Source organism: Ammospiza caudacuta, chromosome 2 (assembly GCF_027887145.1).
Source record: "Ammospiza caudacuta isolate bAmmCau1 chromosome 2, bAmmCau1.pri, whole genome shotgun sequence".
Lineage (NCBI taxonomy): Eukaryota > Metazoa > Chordata > Aves > Passeriformes > Passerellidae > Ammospiza > Ammospiza caudacuta.
Window position 1 is genome coordinate 84,939,849 of NC_080594.1, and position 21,209 is coordinate 84,961,057.

The following is a 21,209-nucleotide window of genomic DNA, read 5'->3' on the forward strand; positions in this document are numbered from 1 at the left end:
TAATGGTTCCCATGAAAGATTTCTGAAGACTGTAAAAGTCTGTGAATAGCTGAGTTCTTGACCATATGTGCATTTTTGTTGAATTAAATTTCATAACTACGAGGAGAAATGATCCCATAGGAATTACCTATATATAACGCCAATAAACACTAAAAGGCTACTTCCACAAGACAGTCATTTGCATGCAGTTCAGAATGTTCTTTTATAAGAACCTCACAGAAAAACCCACGTTAGAACTCATGTTCCTGACACTGGTGAACTGAGACACTGGGACTTAGCAGTAAAATGCCTGTTGTTCAGCAGTGACTAGACAAGTTGAGTGTCTGTTTTAAATGAGGTATAGATCTTATCAGTCAGCTGTGTTGCTACTGCTGATGAATTTGGGAAAATTATTTGGAATTAATTTTGAAAGAACAGTTTCAAATAACTGTTTCAAATAACTGTGATAAAGACATTAATTAAACTTTGCACAACTTTTATTATAATTGATGCAGAAGTAAATAAAAAAATGTGGCCTCTGACACAAAAAGTCCTTAGCCACACAGCACTGAAAACCTAGGAGACACATAAAGCATCACTCTAAGAACAGTAGGTAAAGATAAACCTCTGTCTTGAACTAGCACAGTTTTTCCTATAAAGCACATCTTTTAACAATGATAAGAGGGAAGTAACACTAGTCACTGAAGCCCTGTATCCAGTAAAACTGATTTTTTTACTTGCTGCATCCAACTGTGCATGCCAGACTCTAAATGTATTTCATTTGGCAAAGCGCTGGAGCTGTTATACTCTCTCTGAGCCAAATTCTGCCCTTGGCTTCAGGCACACAACTCCCATTGACTCCACTGGAAGTTGTACAGAAGGAGATAGATTTTATAAATTAGGCATGCTCTTGAGATGGCAGCAGGAGATTCACAGCTGAATCCCAGGGTAGGAGTTCACCAAGGGCCAGCAAAGTCAATCTCACCAGTCAGTCCTTTCCAACTCATCAGAGCAATGGCTTGAAAGATCTATAAAATAAATAGCTCATATACACTGCTTGAAAAAAAAAGGACTTTCTCAGCCTTTGAAGCAGGCCTTCCCTTCGCTCATTGCCTCAGAAGCAGTACATCCTTGAAGAATTTTGTTTCTCTACTGTAATTGGTGAGAGGTACCTCCATTTCCTCAAAATTGCTCCATCCAGATCTGTCCAAAACCTTTCTTACCTATACTGTCCTAACTCACATCACCTGCCACCAGCTACATCCCTGCTTTTTTCCCTGTCCTAATGCAGGTTATTCCCATTGACTTGGCTTGTTTGATGGCTCTTGATTTCTTTCTCTTCTAGAATCAGTGGATTTCATTTTTTTATTTTCTCACAAGTTTACAGTAACACATTCTGTGTCATGCAAAGTTTAACAGATGGGTGCTTTAACTTGGACCTCTCAGTTTAACCTCAGTGACAGGGAAAAGGCCTCTAAGCATAATGGAAACAAGCCCAGCTCACTGCAGTTCTCCCACACTCATTTCTTTAAGCAAAAAACATGTATCTGTTCTGAAAATCCTCAAAAGTCATGGAGAGTGTAGTAGGCTTGCAAAGACACAAGTACCAGAACCAAATCAGTAGCACCAATTCAAGTATACAACTTTTATACGCTTTCAGTGCAGAGATAAACAATTCTCCTTTAGGTCATACTCACAAACCCAATGAAGGTCAGATTCTGCTTTGATATTCACATCCTAGGTTCTGCTTGTCTTGTAAATGAAATTCATTTGTTTAACAAGCAGATGAGAACACTGCAGCCCAAAATTTATAGATCTATTTAGCATGTTCTCCTAAGGAAAATATTTTTGTTTATTATTTTTATTTATAAACATTGTCACATCAGAACAACAAGATGTACTGTGCAGGTATTTACAGAAAAAGAATTACCTTGTTAAACTAACCCAATGTAAATATGTTACAGAATTAGACCCAGAATGGCTTGTGAAAAAGATAAAGCGCAATAAAATAGAGATAAGATTGTGATGGAGGTAGTGAGTGACTAAATGACTGAAGTATGTTAGCTTTCTAAGATAACAGATAGAATTGTACTTTTCTGGTGGTTTCTACCAGTTAGCAGCAGTTTCTCTGAGCATTCCTGCCTTCAGCTATCAGACCCCGTTCCATTTTCTAGCAGGTAAAGGTAGTGAGAGAGGGGAAGACCAATTTTCAGTTCTCTCACAATGACTGTTTTGGTCTCCAGAAAAACTCCAGTCCACCTCTTGCTGCTGTCTGGAAGCACTATAGACTTGGTGACTTCATAACATTTGTGCCTGGCCTGTCATATAGAGTGTTTTAAATATAAAATCCTAGAAAATATAAAACTTTCTGTAAGCAAAGAGAGAGTTTCTTTGTTTGACAAAAGTGGCCTTCAGTGAAATATCCCAGGATACAGTTGTTTTCTTCATCCAAGAAAAGTCCAAGAAAAACTCAAAGCATATGAATGTTCTGCAAAGTCACAATCTGTTTTGCATGGACACACCATTCTTTTCTCCATTTCTGATTGGATTGCTACTAACAAGGTGTTTCAAAATATTTGATCACTAATTACAACATTCCTATGATTAGACTCCTGGTTTCACACATACACCTGAAATCATACACATGAAATCTACTACTAACAGAGTTTTCTAAGAGATTCCAGAGATTTTTTTTTCCCCTCAATGGATTTGTTGACAAAATTGCTGAAAGGCAGATCTTTTTGACATTGATATTAGTCCTTTGTTCAAATGAAGACACAGTCACTGTTATTTTCCCTATACTGAAAATCCCCCACCTATAAATCAGATACGTGAAAAACAAATTTTCTTACAAATAACAATTTTAAAACCTCCTTATCAAATCTGAAGGTTCGAAGAAATTAAGAGATGCCTGACAGCCCTGTTTGATGAAACATTTTCTTGAACTCTCAGCTATCAAAGATCATCTCAATACTCCAAACTCTGCGACTGGCTTGTCACCTTTCAAAATCTTTCAATCCATCTCTCAAAAAAACAAACAAACAAAATCCTTCCTTGATCCTTGCAAATAGCCAAGGCAGTTTGGTGGAAAGTTTTTACAGTTTTTAAGCTCACTTAGCAACTCCTAGACACCAGTAAGTGTCTAGCCAGTAAGTCCCTTAAATAGGTAGGATTCATCAGAAAGAAGGAGACACTCCTTGAATTCAAGCCATTGTAACCCCCTGAATTTCTCAATTTACAATTTATACAGAGAACGAAAATCTGACCTGAGAAATCACTTTGCTTTCTAATTTTCTTACCCCCTCTCTTTGAGTACAGGTAATTTTTAAGTCAAGGAAAAAAACTAAAAATATGTTCAAAAGCAAATATTTTTATTTCCCTTGTTTGATCAATTTTTACATAATTATGAGACAATAATTTAGAGACAATAAATGATTAAATAACAAGTTCCTTAGTAGTTTTACTTCTTTCTACTTATTATTATAAAGGATACAAACTACATACTAAGTAAATGGAAGTGAAATTTTGTATGAAATAAGAGGGCAGAATTAATATTTTATAAATGTCATTGGTAAGGATCTACCCTTCTTTATCAGGAGTCTGTTAAGAAAAGTGCAAGATGTGTTTTACATCAGGAAACTTCCCACATAAAAAAGTGCCTCCAGAGTAGTTATACCAAACCTTAAATACCTGACTAGTTAAATGCAACAATTAATCCCACCAGCCGCTTTTCACAAATACAGCTTCTTTTATCAATTTTACAAGGAAGGGGAAGCCCAGACTTGCTAAGACTAATTCAAAACAGAATAAAACACAGAATACACCTAGTAAAAAAGGATGTTCTCTATTAAATATTTTCAGTCATAGAATTAAATGAGTTAACAGATATTTTCACTTTATGAATATTACTGTTCCTGTATAGGTTGTTTTGGATACTTTAGTGCTTTGCATCAAAACATTCTTCTTTCCTTGCTAATGTGGTCAAATTAAGCAGTAGCAATTTTAGTGACCTTTTATGTTCATAAGTGCTAGAGCCCTGTTGAAGTCCACCTGATTCATTGTGGCTTAATTCCTCACTGGTAATGATTGCTGTAGGAGCCATGCTCTGGTGGGTTAGAGCCAAAGAGACCCAGGGAGGAAATGTTAGTGGCAGCCAGGTTAATAAGGGGAGTTTATACTGAAGCTTTTGAGGGAATGTTGATTGTTAGGGGTTGTTTTCTTTTTTTTCATAGCAGTAAAGGGCAGCACTTAGAAGGCTAATTTGGATAGTGCTGTGAACACCAACCTGTTCATAGAAATTTACTTCTCTAAGGTCTTTTCCATCTCACCGTTACTTTTTTTTTCTGCTTCCATTGTGCATACCATATGATTTGTAACATGCAGTCACAGCTGAAGTCAGACCCTGAGAGCTGCAACTGAGTTGAAATAACTGGATTTTGTAGTCACTCAGTAATAATTTTGGAGCCTTCTGTGGCATAGAGAAACTTGGTTTCTCTAACAGAGAAACTTCTTAGAGCTCCTCTTATAGAAGAAGCATTTAACATTTATTGCAAATCTTAACAGAAATTCTATAAGGTTCTTTTCCTCAAATATAAAAGAAGCCTAAAGGCTAAGTTCGAGTTTTCTTTACCAGTTTATGCAATTTTCAGAAAAGATGGACTTGTGATTAATTTTGCAGTAAAGTAAGAAAAACATTGTGATAGAAATGCATTGATCTATTTAATGAAGGATTGTAAAGTCATCATCATTGGAGAAACAAGGATTATTGATTCTTTTAAGTAACATTTGAAGGACTGTATTTTTTGCCTTAGGATTAAAGTGTGTCCCATACAATAAAAGGGACCTAGCCAAAAAGTTTGTAAAAAGATTTGAATACTTGGACACAGCCACCTGCACATAGAGAAATGACTGTGTATTACAGTCTAATACAAGAGATATCTCACCCTGATAAAGAAAATAAAACACTTGCATAAGAATTCACAATAGCAGCACATTCAGTGTACTCGTGTTCTTCCGTGACTCATAAGGGAAATAGACACATATGCCTCTCAAATTTACAGCACATACTAGAAATCAGAAAAAAAACATGATAAGGATGGAAACAGCCTTGCAACAAGACAGTTTGCTCCTTCTAGTAGTAGGAAGGGTTTGCAAGGCCTCAACAATTAATAGGTTCTGTTCATTTTTGACCAGTTACAAATTTATAGACACCACCTGGCTTCTGCTATAAAAGGCACGGTAAGACCAAAGACTGAGCTCTTGAAAATCTGTGGAAAATAGGAGAGAATTAGAAACAAACTAACTAACCAAAAAACCCATGCAAAAATCCAACCACCAATAAAATTTATTAAAGTCTTAAGAGATTAAACCTAGGGGATAGCGTTCCTGCAAAATAACTGCAGCAGTAGAAGAGATTGCTTCTAGTAAGAGAAGGAGGTGTGTATTTAAGAACATATATTTTAAGTAGTCCCCCAGAGAATTGTATTAGCTGTAGTAGCTTCCTCAGGAGTCTCCTTCCCTAAGCATAGCATCCTTTAAGCTGTACCTAGGTTGCAATGCATTAGAAATACTTTCATAAAACAGAAACTTTTATTCTGTTTGAGAGCAAGTGCTGCTAAGTGCAGGAAAAAAAAAAAAAAAGCCAGATCCAAGCAATTTTGGAGATGCAGTATAGATTAGGTATTACAGCACCTCCATCAAATTTTAAAAGGCCAAGTATCTACACCAGCTGGGGTGCAATGCCAACAAATTCCTTCACCAGCTGACATGCCCAACATGCTGTCTGAGCATTGGCACCTTTCTCTCTTATGAGTCACTATGCCAAGTCACAACCAACTCAGTGCTTTCTAGGATCTTGGAGCTGCTATTACTTTTTCTGGCTAGAGCAGCAGGACCTGGATTTGCTCCATGAAGTCCCCGAGAAGGAAAGACTCAGACACAAGTGTCAGCTGTTCACCACAGATATGTCCAAGTAACCCAGACTGTTTGAGGGAACGCTATCCTGTCATAAGTCTCATTTTCCACTTTACTTGAGGGTCTCTTCCTTCCCCTGAGAGTTTTTCACTACTTCTAGCATCCTCCTCTTTATTCTGGATTCACTGTTCCAGCAGGAGGCAGGTACTTTACAGCTGAAGTGCAAAGTACAGGGTCTCTGGGGACGTTTCTCCTGTATTCCTCATTGGCCTGGTGCCACCTGGACCTACAACAACAATCTGCCCCTTTCTAATCTCTCTTCCCTAGAAGGCTCATCTCATTATCACCAAAGGGTTTCTGGTTAGCATGTATCAACATGTAAACTACTCTCAGCAAATATCACATTAACTTTTCTTTCTGTTCCAGGAAAAATTAGGCCCCTATAGATTTTAGGCTCTGTATAGCTGAAATTTTGGCAACATTGTCCAGACGGGCCCTTCTGTCTATCTCCTGTGCTCATTGACAGTATTTGAGAATATTATCTGATTATAGTAATTTCTGTAATATTTAATATAAAAGAAGAATCTAGACAGAGAATGTCTGATAAAATTGTATGGGTCTGTTCTCATTTTACTTTGCTATCTAAGTTCTTTCTCACTTTCCTCATCCAAATAATGCAATTGTGTGGCAGCAGGTAAGACATTTCCACCACATACATTTTGTGGCAAATTTCAAGTTCATATCTAGTCTCAGAGGAGACAGGTGGAAAAAGGAAGGTGAGAAAACATTTTGAAAAATATTTGTTGGGAGAACAATTAATCATCTTTTACAGGTGCTCAAAGAAGAGAAGCAGCCTCGCAGATCATCATTCTTTATTAAATCTCTGCAGTGAACTCAGCTGCAATCTCTAGGAGGAAAACCAACATTGCTTTTACCTACAGGCAAAGCTACTGTGAGCCTTCACTCAGGAACCTGAATGGTACATAGAAACCAGTGGAGAGAACTGTGTGATGCAAACTCTCATGGCAAAGGGGGCTAGCTTTTCACTGTGCACTTCCAGAGGCTCTGGGTGACACCACAGACTGAATTCTCCCTTGGATTCTTCCAGCAGTGCAGCCTCTACTTAAATCTCCCCTCAAGCTGACCAGTCACAGCAATATCAGAAAATCAGACCTAGTATGACATGTCACACCAGTCTAGTGGCTCCAATAAAGGGAAAAGGCTGCATGGGCATAAGACACCTGGTTACCAGAATTACCAGTTATGACTAGACCCTGGAAAAATTACTTTAGTAGGGCATGACAGCACTGACCCAAATTATTAAGCCATTTCATATGCTGTATTCAAGGCCAATCTTTACCTTGTTGTTTGGGTTTTTTTTTCTGAAAACCAGGCTTTTCAACTGAGCTTTGTGAGAGTCCATTTATATTGTAAATGCTTGGAGGAAAAAAATCCAAACACTTTTGAATGAATCCATAGAAAGGTGAACCCTCCACTTCAACACCATCCTGCCAACAAATATGGAGTATCATATTTTGTTACATTAATCCTAGACCATGAAAACAACACATAAATGTTTCCATATGGTTTTCAAATAAATCTCCCATATCCCATATTCTGTAAATTGTTCCCTCAAGAGGTATAAGCTATGGAAAGTCAGTCATCTATTCCAGCTCTCATGGGAGCACCAGACCTGGTTTTCCACAAGTATTGTGCTCAGACAACTCCATTGAAGTTAGCATATCCCAGAAAATAACAGTCATGGAGCTGGTGTGAGTGCAAAGAATCAAAGCTACCGTCTTTCACCCCCAGACTAAAGTTGTATTCAGGTTTTTCTTCCCCAACATGTTAAAATTACAGGCATCAGATGCTCTGGCACTAGCCAGGCACTTTACAGATGTTCACTCATGCATCCCAACATGGGCTCCCAGGGCTGCAGCTTTGACAAGATCCCTCTTAACCCATATCTGCATTGGCTAGTGGCAAACCCCTACTCCAGCTGCAATTTCAGTCTTTCCTTATATATTTTGTGGGACTATTTGTAATGTTTATTCATAAATGATGAATATTTCACCACAGTTTGTTAATGCATTAGCACGGAAGTAATGCATGTGAAAAAGAAATTTTTAATAAGGCTTAGGCTTGTGCAGCATAAAACATTGTCTCATATCCAGTCTCCCCACAGACATCAGTTTCTGTTTTAAATAGTCTAACTACAACTCCCTGTGTATAATATATAAAAGGCACAACCCTTAAAAATGCAGTGAGTACTCAGCCCACAGTATGGCTGGAGTAGCTGAGTAAAGCAGCAGTTCTTTACAGCCACACTCTCTACTATAACTCATTATAGTAATGAGTCACTTTAAACATATATTCCTATAATTCAGGGAAAAGCTTTCCAGAAGAACTAAAATTTGCTTTGTGAATCTAATGTGTACGAGATAAGATTCAGAAACTTTTCTTCCAATCTCCTTATTTGTCTCAGAAAAACATGAGCACCTGTATAGGTCCGCACATAGATTAATGTTTTCCTGACTTGCAGCATTTTTTGTTATGGAAACACAAGAAATGTTTCAGGAAGGGGAAACTAATTTGGCTTGATTTCAAACTGGAAGGGTTTTTTCCTCCCAGAAGAACAAGTTTTAAAATAAGTGCTGGGGAAATGGTTCTTTGCAAACCTGAGCATGAATACAAACTGCAGTTTTGTATTTCCTGATCAGGATGGAAACAGAAACATGGAGCATTCAGACCTACACCCTAAAATTAACTCAGAGAGCACCATTCAAAAACACTTCCTTGAATCAGCAGGGGAGGAGGACAATGAAAGACTTGATGAGAGTTTGGTGAATAAAGAGGAAATAAGGAAGGGATGAGGGAAATGACAGTGGACCCTGCACCTCACACAAACTCTTTTAATTCTCCTTTGTATGCATACATCATGGTTACTAGCACAAACAATTTGCAAGGAAGGATTTAGTTACCCCAAACGTGGACATGCCTTTTGCACAACACTTCAGCCCCCTAGGCTCATGAACTGGAGTAAGCACTATAACCATGCTCAGGCTTTTAAGTGGAATTTATTTGGAAAGGCAACAAAGTGATAAAAATATTTCCTTAGTCAGCTCTATGAAAGACACCTTTCTCCACAGGACACTATTTGTGATATTATTACACTTAACACAGGAGAGTGCCTATAACTGCAAATTATTTATCAATATTTTTGTTACTTAAGGTATCTTGGATTAGGCCTGCTGTGAATAAATTATAAAGTCCAAGGGCAAGTTGTTTATATCAGTAACTAGACCAGATTATTACACTAAGAAATGGTCAGCACATCCTGTTTTTGCTACTACCAGAAAAAACATTGCATGAAAAGAACTAGACAGACCAGTTGCTTGAGTTCTCAAAAGGTTTTATTTTTAGCCTAATGACAAAAATGTCTGTGTTTGCACAGGAAACAAGAATGATTGATACAAAGGAGTGGAAATAAAATTCTTCATCTAATTTTCAGTGTTACATTAAAGACTAGACTCCTGTTGAGTCAGAGAAGCACTCATTGACCCTTAGAATGACAATTTTTCCACCAGTCCCCCTCAATCCCCCACTTTTCTGCTCTTGAAAGCTCCAACATACACATCAAATCCTTGTGCAAGTTAGAGCATTTTCAGAACTACTCTTATTTGTGTCACTGAATAATGATGCTACAGAGAACAGCTGGCATAGCCAGAATAGCTTGTCCTTCCCCCAAGGCATTTCAAGTTGGCCCTGTGGGAATGGAGGCAGAAAGCAGTTAGATATCATGCTGTTCCCCAGTGGAGTCTTTTGCTGTTGCTGTAAATTGCTTTAAGCTCTTGTTGTTACAGTTGTGCAAAAGGTACTTATTTGGGGTTAAGGACATGGATCAAAATGTAATCAACCTGGACCAAGTCATCAATGCCAACTTTCCAAGCACCTCAGTAAGGCTTCCACATATATTTGGGTCACCTTCCAGTTATTAATGACAGCTCTAACTTCTAGATTATTTTTGCCCAAATTAAACTAACATTTGAAAACATGCTGTATTAGAAATACGGGTAAAGTCCTGTCTACATTTGCATCAACAGTAGTTTTGCTATTAATATAGTACCAGCAAAGCTAGTGTTTCATTGAGTGCAATAGGAATAAAATATCTAATTTCTTTTATTGAAATTAGCATTCTGCTTCAGTTCTGAATTTTCAGAGAATGTTCATTGTTGTTAATTAAGTTACTTATTAGTGTTTCGGAAATGCCCCAAGGTTTCAGTCAGGAGCAGTGCCCAGTTCTGCTGTAAGTGAACTGAAATGAAGTGAAAAGGGCTGTTTCAAAAGAAATACTAGGATTTGCTCTTAGATACCTGCTGTGGTTCAACCCAGGAGGCAGCTAAACACTGCAGGGCTGTTCACTCACTGAGCCCACTGCGATGGGGAAGAGAATCAGAAAAAAAGTAAAACTCATGGGTTGAGATAAAGACAGCTTAATGGGACAGAAGGGAAGGGGAAAAAATAATAATAATAATAATAATAATAATGATTACAGAAGTAGAACAAGTGATGCACAATGCAATTGCTCACCATGCCCTGACCAATGCCCAGCCAGTATCCAAGTACTGGGCCACAGCCTCTCAGCCAGTCCCACCTAGTTTTGTTGTTCATCATGATGCCACAAGGTATGGGATTCCCTGTGATCCACTGGGGTCAGCTGTCTCTGTTGTGTCCCTTTCCAGCTCCTTGTGCACCTCTAGCCTATATACTGGTGACAGAGTGAGAGGCAGGAAAGGCCTTGATGCTACGCAAGCACTGCTCAACAACAGCTAAAACATCTCAGTGTTATCAACATTATACTCATCCTAAATCTAAAACACAGGGCTTTACCAGCAATTAAGAGGAAAATCATCTCTCTCCCATCCAAAACCAGGACAACTGTGAATCTCTATAAGATTATAAAAGAGAGAGCTGGGAGCTAATAATTTTGGGTGTATTTCCAGTGAAGGAATTGGAACATCAAGGTTTGTATAAACCAAACTAGTGGTTGGGGATTTCTGAACTCCATAAGCTGATGGTTGCTTGATTTAAAGCTGACCTGAAGATTTCAATTAAGCTAGTATTTGGGGAATTGTTGTTGCTATCTTGACCATTTTTTTAAAAAAAAGCAAAATAGTACAACTTCGTAATTCATTGCAGCTATGATTCTGTTTCTTGCGCATCTTCATTCTCTTTAGAAGGGGAACGCAATTCACCCTCATCCAAAAACTTCCATTTGCTTTACAAGCACCACTTTATTATGGGAGTGCAGATGCTGAGGGAGGAAATATTCCTCTCAACCTGAAATATTGGAACTTTGGGTGTGCAAAAGAGACAGACACGGATCTGCACTGTAGCTGGCAGAAGCACAGACCAGATACAAAAAGGCTGGAAGTTGGGGAAAGGCATCTCAGAATCCTTCTCCTTAGCTGGTAATGGAATTTTACAGTGGCAACACACAGCCTTCTCCATTCAATAGATGAAATAGCTTACACAGAAATTTACATAAACATTTACAGAAAAGAGGGAAACAGTCTTAGCATGGCAACCCCCTCCTGCTTTTTCGCCCTGCAGTTCTGGGGCTTCACGGAAGGCAGGTATAAATGACATGTGCAAATGTCTTCCAATATGCTGGGACAGACTTTCAAAAGAAGATATGGTAACTTTTCCAAAACTTCCAGAAGACCTTGGAGAGGAAGGAGACAGAAGTATAAACATTTTTTTCTTAAATACAATGTTTGGGCTGACTGAAGTCCTCAAGCAACCTCATTCTCACCAACGGTGAGAAGGAGAGATTTTAAGCATTTTTTCAAAGTTCAGAAAGTGATGTAGAACAAGCTTTTTCTTTTTGTGTGGTGACTTTAAAGGGCCAGAGAGAAACTGGCCAACACTCCCATCTTGGTCCCACTTCAACTCAGAGAGATGGGCTCATCCAACAAGAAGAATCTTTCGTGTGCTTTTGAGAAAGCAAATTGAACAAATGAAGCTAGAAGAGCACAGGAGGTCTGAGAACTATTTTCTTTAACAACTGAATGACTCATTGTGGTTAGCTTATAAATCTTAAACCCCTCACTTCATTTAAAAAGATTGAAAAATACAGGGACACCATGAAAAGCTAGATATCTAAGTACTTCATGCACTACATTATTTATCATTAGAGTTTATTAACTAAAGCCATTTGAAAGGCATTTTGTGGAGCTAAAGACAAGCCTGACCTGAAAATTATGCAGGTATGTTATTTCAGCAGAGAACCTGAAACTAGGTAAACAAAGAAGGAATTCTGGAATACATGCAAACAGTGTAAGTAATTTAAAACCAATACATTGTGCTTATAAGCTCTGCCTAGTTTTGGAAAAAAGGGAGAAGATAAGAGAACACAAGGAAGAGGAAATAAGATCAGATTATTTGCTTCCTAATAGCAATACTTCTCTGTTTGTCCTAAGAAGGGTATCTAAGCTTAACTTCCAAGGTAAGTCATGTGACTGCAAGCAATCAAGGATGCTTCAGAACAGCTGAGTCATCATTTCATGGGCTGAGGGAAAAAGCAAGTCAGAATGGCCTTCTGGGAACAGCATCACAGATCCCAGCAACACAGCACCCTGAAAAGCATATATGGAACTTCCTTGTTTTTTTCTCCTCTATTAAAGAACTTCAGAGATACATCTTCTCTTTCTCTGAGCTGTGTGTGTCTGCCTTACGGCTAGTCCTCAGTCACCTGAAGATTTGGTAGGTAGCTTCTAAAGTAAGGAAAATTTTCTAGCACCGCCTTTGAAATTTTCACTCTGTTAAGATAGTACATTTTGTCATTTAAGTAAAAGATACATCAAGTTTTTCTGATTTAAACCTGGAACAAATACAGGTCAAAGATAGAATTCAATCCCAAAAAATAAAAAGTTCAAGTTTCAGAGACAGAAAGTAATCCTATCTTGAATGAGACCTATGTGTTGTATTTCTATAGCTAACATGGGGGTCTTGTTTTACCAGTGCTTTAATACAGTGCCTGCAATCATTCTCATGCCAACATCATCTCCTGGAATGCAACTGGTTTATGTTTGCTTTTTTCCTAGGCCCGGGGAACAGTGTGGAAATGTCATAGTTTCAGCTGCAGCAACAATGTATGAAGAGGAAACACTATAAAGAGGAACAAAGAGGTGGGTGATGAAAGATGAGGTGCTCGGGCAGAGCTGCAAAGAGCCCTGAAAATGCATTTGCAGAGTAGGTGTAAGAAGCCACATGATAAGATAAAGTGAACAGTGTGGGGTAAAGAAGTAACAGTTATTAAAGAAGCAGAGATAAAAAGAGGATAATTTAGAAAATTTATTAAATATCCTAGGGGTTAGACTGGAGGAGGGGGAAAAAAAGAAAAAGAAACCTCTAGAGTAAAAAAAAAAAAAAAAAAGAAAGAAAATAAGAGGAGGTGGAGGTAAATAACAGCTGTGGAAAGGGCTGGGAGTACTGATGATTATTATGTAGGCTTTTTTAATTTTGTGCCAGGCTCTGTAAATCTTCCCTTTTACCCTGAACCCAGAGGTGTGGAAACTTGAATTCAAAAGTTTGGGTACTTTTCCAGATCTCACCTAAATCATATAAACCTCTTTGTATGTAGTATAACTTAGCCAGAAATAACTTAAGAACTCTTTTTTTTTTTTTCCCTGATGCTACTTAGCACAGCTGGATGGATTATTCATCCTCAGTAATACTGATGGCAAATTCAACCTTTTTCTCTTTGAGAATCCTTTGTGAATAGGCTTTAAGTCTGATCTCCAAAATGTGAAATGCCTCTTGATCCTGTTGATTCCTCTGAGCCTTTTTTTAATGTACCTCCTGTCTGAAATTAGAATTTGCACAAGTTAGGGCAGTAGACTCTAACCTTTGTCAGCATCAATAAAGGTGGTCCACATTTGACTGCAATCAGAACACGAGGAAATTTGTGAGCGAGCAGTCTCAGTCCTTCACATTCTCTTTCATGGGCTGTGCTGTAAATGTTGCTTGGGTGTTTCTGATACCTGCCTGAGTCTGCAGAAAGCCTGGGGCTGTAAGGGCGTGATGGCACTCTGCTTCGAGAGGAGTTAACTTATTTGGTTTTAAGCATCAGCATTAAGTTCCTTTCTACACTGTTCAAAGCATGTTTAGGAAGGAGGGGAAGCATCTGAACACACAGATCCATAGAGATTTCTCTGAGCCTCTGTTCTCTTCGGTATGCTTTTAATAACACCATGGGAGGGGTGAAGAGTGCAATTGTTCCTCTTTTCCTAAAGAGAGGGTTCAACTTTCAAAGGTTTGGGAAATGCCAACATGAGGGTTCAGATCCTGCACAGTTTAAGTATTCACTGCCTCCTAGCTGGAGCATGTTATTGGTTCTCTAAGTCACGGGATATTCTTCCAGCTCACTAATTGGGTTAGTGTATCCTTTTAAACAGAGGAATAATGAACGCTCTTGTTTGTAAAGGAGTAGCCTCGTTCGCATGCAAATACGGGTATTCACACAAATCAGCCATTCCTCAAACCTCCTCAGGAACAAAAAACTTTCTGTCTGAAACCGCAGGAGCAGCAGATAACAAGGGGCCTTGATATGGAGAGATCAAACAGCCATTTCAAATTCCTGTGAATGTTCATGAATACTGTTGTTCAATATTCATCCAGTTCTGGCTTTTTCTGCATTATGGAAAAGAAAACAAAAAGTTAAAATAGGATGTAAAGGAATGAAGAATATGAAATGGTAGTGCTTTCAGAACCAATTCACATATTTTGAGGTAGCTGCATTCAGGTTTTGCCTTACTTTTGAAAGACAAATTATTATTTAAAAAATAATGTAAAAATAGTTTTTGGGATTCACTGTTTGTTCAAAATGAACATAGCTCAAGCCCAAAGAGCAGATCCAATAAACATGAGGTAATCCATAATTTCAGATGCCTGAAATATCAAGACATACAGTATCTAAGCAGATGAGAAATAAGGCTTGCCATCTGAAGTTTTACCAGAAATTCTTTGCCAGTTCTCCAAGACTCCTCAAAGGATGAGTTATGTCCTCATCTGGCTGTAAAAATAGCTGCTTAGCCATAAAGTATTATACAAAAGTAAATGAAAAGAAAAGAGCCTTGCAAAGAGTGACAGCTCCAAGGGTAACTTGGCACCCTTTCCTCACTCTGTTTTTATAGCTGTAGGAATTCCTTATTACTTTTTCTCAAGCTGTCATCAGAGCAACAGAACCCGCTGTTATTTGGGTTTCTCTTCTCTTCAAATGGAAAGAAAGGGATGTAATAAAGGCAGGTCATGAGCAATAGGTTGTAATCTATCCACAAAATGGCCCCACCTTGGTATTTGTTCCCTTGTATTGTGTTCGAACAGACTCCCAGTAAATGTCTGCTTCACATTGATCATCTCTGATAGTAGCATCCCTAATAGTGGCTCCATCTTGACAGAAAAATGGTAAGTGCCATTGTGCTCCAATGTTTTTGTCTCTTTCTACAGCCACTGCAAAACAAAGCTGTTAATTTATCTGATGAAAGACATGATGGTGAATGTTATGTAAAACCCAGATGTTTCCCCACTGATTTCTTAAATAGGAGCACATAATTGTGATGATTGGAAGGCCATTAATCCGAACTACTTGGAAGCAAAAGAGAAAGAAGACCTCAGCTTACACTTTCACTGTTGCAAGCTTCTGTTGCCTAAGATGTCTGTCGTTCTGCTCACTGTTTTACAAATCTAACCAGTCAAATAATTCCCCCAGTTCTTCTCCATCTGTTTTCTCACAACACTGTTAACGTTCACTTAAATAAGCATAGCAGCATTAACCTTTTGAACTCTTTGTCTCTCAACTCTGCTCAGATCAGATTTGTGGTCTAGAAAGTTGACTCTTCCCTCAAGTTTGACAGATTTTCTTATTATCCCTGCTGACCTGTAGAGAATTGCACTGGCTCAATTCCTGAGGCACCTACAAGTTTCAGATGGACTCAGCCTCTCTGGCTGATTGCCTGTCATAAGAAGCATCAGTGGTATTCTTCTTATTTTAGTTTATTCCTTTCCTTTCAACAAGTATAAAGAATTCTTTTGCACCCTTGTACTCTTCTTTTTACCAGGCCTTTCTTATCACATTTTCATCCCCAATGCAAAGACTACTTCAGAAAATCTATCTTCAAGAAAGAATTTTGACAATGTGCATAACAGCAAGTACATTAATATGTGCTTTATACAGATCTGATTTTACTGATTCTGCGTACAGTAAATTGTATATAAATCTCAGAAGCCATTACCTCTTTAATTCAATCTCCCTATTTGCATAAGTACTACTAGTACTGATAACTAAGGCTGATAGGTTAGGCTTAGATAGACTAAAATGTTGATGAAGATGGCTGCTCTTCATGCATGAAAACTGTGCAAGGAATTATGACCCTTTTCTAGAGTACAGCTGAAGCTTTGGATAGTGCCATCCAACACAGAGGCTGATAAGCAGCTAAAAGCATAAGCACGTTAAAAAACTAGTCTGGATTAAAAAAATTAAATGCAATGGTGAATCTCCAGCAACAGTTCAGGTATGTATTTTTAACCCCTAATGCAAATGTGGCTTAGGTCAGCCACTTTTCACTGCTATAGGTTGATTTCTCCTCTTTCACTGGCAGCTGTGCTAATATGAATCACATCACACTACCCATGTGAGTTACCACAAATCAGCTGGCCTCTAGTAAATTGGGGTGAACTTTAGAACCAAGAAAGGATTTTTTAGATAGGATTGGTGGTGCTGTTTGAATTATGCTCAGACTGAGCCAGAAGTATAAGCACTCAGAAAGCTATAGGCAAACAGTGTAGGTATGACCTTGGGAGAATGTTTCAGGGAGGAATAAGATTGGAAAGAATGCTTAGAATATGGGGTAAGGAAGCTACTGTTTGCTCATTTCAAAGGTGTGTTGAAAACCTTTGGTATACTTTTACAAAGTAACAGAAACAAGAATTTGTCATCTGAGGACAACTGTCAAAATAAGGGCTAACACTAAAAAGATTCCAATAATGCAGCACAATGCATAAACAGTGCAGAAGAAGGAGAAAAAATTAGGAATGTCAATTTTTTAATGGACTTATTCGAGTGTAACACTCTTCATTTTCTCTGCAGTAAGGTTTATGCTCTAGTTTCTGTAGGTCCCACAGCAAGCTTTCCCCTGCTCCCTGCTTTGTTCTGCTGAGAAAAAGCTGTGAGAATGACTGTGCAGAGATAAGAAAGGCCAAAATTACAGACAAGGTTGAGCTTGCTTAGGTGGTATCATCTATAACTCAAGGATTTAGCAGGGAAAACACAAACATAGACAGGAATAGGATTAGTGTGGTGTAGAACCAGACAGGAGTCCGAGGTTGAGCATACCATCATGAGTGTTATCGCTGGAGAGAGTGACATCTCTCCGGTGCTTTAGGGAATGGCAAACACTGGTCCAGACAGCAGCAGCTCTTAGGTTGACACATTCATCAGGGTGATGAGCATGTAAGTGCTTAGCCTAACACTTAGTGATTCCCAGATTTTTTTTTGGTGTGTTTTCCTGTGAGCAACTGCTTTAACTGCAATGAACTGCTCTGTTTGTGGCATAAGTTATCCTTGTAGAAAATCTTTGCATTTCTCTAAGATGCCTGAACATGCCAACAAGAGAGGAACTGTAAGAATGACAAAGAACAGAGAAAGAGCAGTGCAATGACTTCACTGTTAGCCCCATGTCTGCAGCATTTCATGGAATAGGGCTGTAGCATTTCAGAAGCAGCAGCTCCAGCTTCAGTGCTTCCCAACACTGCTATCTCAAGTGCCCCAAGAGGACCTGTTGTAGACCACGCTGATTCAATGCCACTTGCACACACCAGCGGCACAAATGCCACAGCTTAGCCCCTCAAATGCAGACTGCAATCCTCCCCTATTATGCAGAGCTGCTATGATGTGAGTCAGAAAGTGATTCCTCAAGAAGCAGCAAGACAGCTTGCAGGCTGCCATACGACTCTCTGTTGGAGCAACTGACAGGGAAAATCAGACACCAGTTAACTGAGGCACTGATCCAAAGCCCCTTTAAACACCTCGGTGACTCTCCTGGAAATAAGATGTAGAAGCTTTTCAAAAGATTACCCTTAATCTGTCACAGCATGCAAAACAACTTAATACATTTATCTTTTTTTTTCAGCCAGTGAATTCAAATCCCTCTGCAACAATTTTACTAGCAAGTCAAACTTCTCCTACACAGCAAATGTCTGTCCTAATTATGCAAAAGGTGGGTTCTTTTGTTACAAACTTGTCCTGCAAATGCCAATCCTTCTGTCAGTGGGAGTTTTGCCACTGAATCCAGCAGCAGTAGCTCTGAGGGGTCACTGCTCTTTGTGTCTCTTTGAAATCTTGGTTTATTCTACCATGTTTGATCTAGTCACCTCTCAAGCACTGGCTGAGTCACCCTCAAGCACCAGTTCAGGTCAACAGACACGAGCTTGCTTCTTAACCTGGACCCAATGCACCATGGATTTCTTTTAACCATTTAACATCTTTTCTTCTCATGTTATGTCGAATGCTGGTCTTCTCAGCAAAGTAAATGAACTGTCTTTTGTGCTTTATGTGATGACTTTCCATTTGTGCTTTTAACAGCAAATCAGCCCTGTCAGGCTTGTAAAAATATTTCAGACATGGTGCAATGGAAATCTATTTTGTCTTTCATTTTGTATCCTGCTTTCCAGAAAGTATCAATATTTGCTTTTCAGCCATACTGTTGGGGTATTAAGGTATTTCCTTCATCATCCTCAAAAGCTGATTATTCTAATACAGCTCAGGAAAAGTCTAGTATTTGACTTCTTTCAAGTCTGAAATACACAGTTTTATTATAAAAAAAAATCTGTTAAATCATTTGGCATTAGATATATTCAAACCAAAGTCACCTTAATACTAAAAATCAAATTGTCAGATATTAAGTGCTCTGGCTAGTAACTATTAAAGAACAGTAGTTGCTCTGGAGTAAGTGCACATTTCTCAGTGGCCAGATATAATTTTGAAGTGCTTATTATCCATCTAAGCATAGGATTTTTAAATACCTTGTTCAATTATATCCATTCTATTACATCCATTCTTTCAGCAATTTCCTTTTAAAATTAGATTTGTGCTAGGTTTCTCTCCCTTAAAGCAGTGAACCAGAGATCTGCAGTAACCTCTACTGCCTCTCACACCATATTTAACTTTATACATGTATTAGATACAGATTAGCATCTTGGTGGAGAAGCTTATGTTTTGTAAAATTTGGCAGTTTTATTTTAGAAAAACTGAATCAATATACCCTTCATTCTTTAGGAAAAAGAAGAGGATGTTTTCAGTCTTCTCCCTCACAGGCATTATTCTCAAGGTTTTCCAGTGTAACTGGGCTAATGGCACCATTGTGATCACTGTTTTTACAGCATAATGAAAAATTGGTGAATAAAATGGGGTTTTTTCAGTTGTGTAAATCATTATTTGCAATATGCTAAAATGTGATGGCATGAAACCTCTTCCAGTCTGACAGACTTCTGCAGATTAAAAGAAATAATTTTGAGTTCAAGAACACAGTCTCCAGGAGAGAAGGTGTTCTATTCCAGAAAATTTGTGTAAATCAGGATGCACGCCACTAAGTCCCCTACCAAAAAGAGAAAGTGGGGAGGACACACAAAGGTGCTGTGATTTCTCCAGGCACTTCCCTGGGCTCCCTGGTGGCTCCCACACAGTGGTGCTGGCTCAGCTGAGCAGATGCGCTGTGCTCCAGCCAGGAGGACACAGCAGTTACACCAAGCCCTTATTCTCAGGCGCACTGCGAGTGCAGCGAGACCGTGCAATGAGCTCTGAAGATGCCAGTGAGGATGTGCTGGCAGCACTTGGAGGAGGAATGGCTGGGTGGGCCAGCTGAGACAAGGCACGGTGGGGCTGAGGGGCACGGAAGGAGGGCCAGCTGCCCCTGGCAGGGACTGGGCCATGGCAGGGACACCCCTGCTGCGGCTGCGGCCCTCTCCTCTGCCTGGCTCAGCGCTCACACCCTGGCAGTCACTCTGCCCTGTCTGTGAGTTTTCTGTGCTGCAGTGCAAGCAGGAAGGGAGGAGGGCACTGGGGAGAGGAGTGTCGTGGCAGGACCACCCAGGTACTTTTCCAGGTGAGGAATGAGGGGGAGAAGAATCCATTTGCCCCGGGACCCAAAACAGCTCTTGGTGTGGGTTCTAATAACACTGCTGGAACAACTAAACCTGCAAAACATTCATAAACACAAGGGTTTATTATTCTTTCTTCTTTTTCTTTTTAACTTACATTCTTTCTCTTTCCTTCATTTTTTCTTTCTTCTTTTCTTTCCTTCCTTTTCTCTTTCATCCTCTTCATCTCTTTGTTTTTTCCTTCTTTCTCTTTTTTCCCCATTTTCTTACCTTGTCCCTGTCTTTCTTGCTATTTTTTTTCTCTCTCACACACACACACACAAAGGTATATACAGGCTCCTTCTCCAGAAAACACTACTTTATACTGTGATGGCAGAAAGCACCAAGGAATCTCAATAGCATCAAAAATGGTATTATTGCTCCAGCATTTAATTCAGAGATGTTCTCTATAGATACACTGCTATTTTTAAAGCATGGTTACATAAAGAGTTCATTGCAAAACAATCCAAAGTGTGCATTTATAATATCAGTTTTGCGGCAAGATTATTCTTAAAATGGTTCCTCTAAACATTCATGGGCCATGATAAATAAAAGTCGCTGATGATGATTGCAGTAAAAAAACTTTCCTCTTGCTTAGAGGGAAAGCATGCATGAAAAGGCAGTTTCTTTAGAGAAACTTGATGTAAATTAAAATCCTTTATTATCTCAAAGAAAACCTCATAAAGTAAAATGCATAGTTCTCAATTACTAGCAGATCCTGGAGGCAACAGTACCCTTCTTTTCTGATAAGTTTAAAAGATGTTGTTTTCATGATTTTCAATCATTGCGATGATACAATCTAGTCACTAACTTTGGACATCATTACAAAATAGTTACAACAGCATAAATTATTGCAGAAACAGATTTAAAAAAAGAAGTAGAAAAAAGAACATAATTTTAACAAAAAACTTCTGAGATTTTACTGTCTATTTAGTAGAATTGCCTTATTTAAACATTTCCTACCAGCAGAATATTTCATAAATTTGAAAAAAAAAAAAAAAAAGAGATCTTTTTTGGGGGAAATTATTAAAAAAAAAACACACCAAAATCATATATTTTATATATTTTTAATGAAATTGCGAAAAAGAATGAGAAGTGCAGGCCCAAGGCTAGTTTTTTAC

The 21,209-nt window shown here is 38.6% G+C and overlaps 1 long non-coding RNA gene across 1 annotated transcript; it reads left to right on the top strand.

Moving 5' to 3' along the window:
- The first annotated feature begins 12,508 nt into the window (after positions 1-12,508).
- LOC131554924 (uncharacterized) lies at positions 12,509-19,362 on the top strand. The gene is made up of 4 exons (XR_009274478.1): positions 12,509-12,657; positions 12,999-13,082; positions 18,084-18,170; positions 19,229-19,362. It is a non-coding gene; the product is annotated as an uncharacterized LOC131554924 (long non-coding RNA).
- Positions 19,363-21,209: the final 1,847 nt, after the last annotated feature.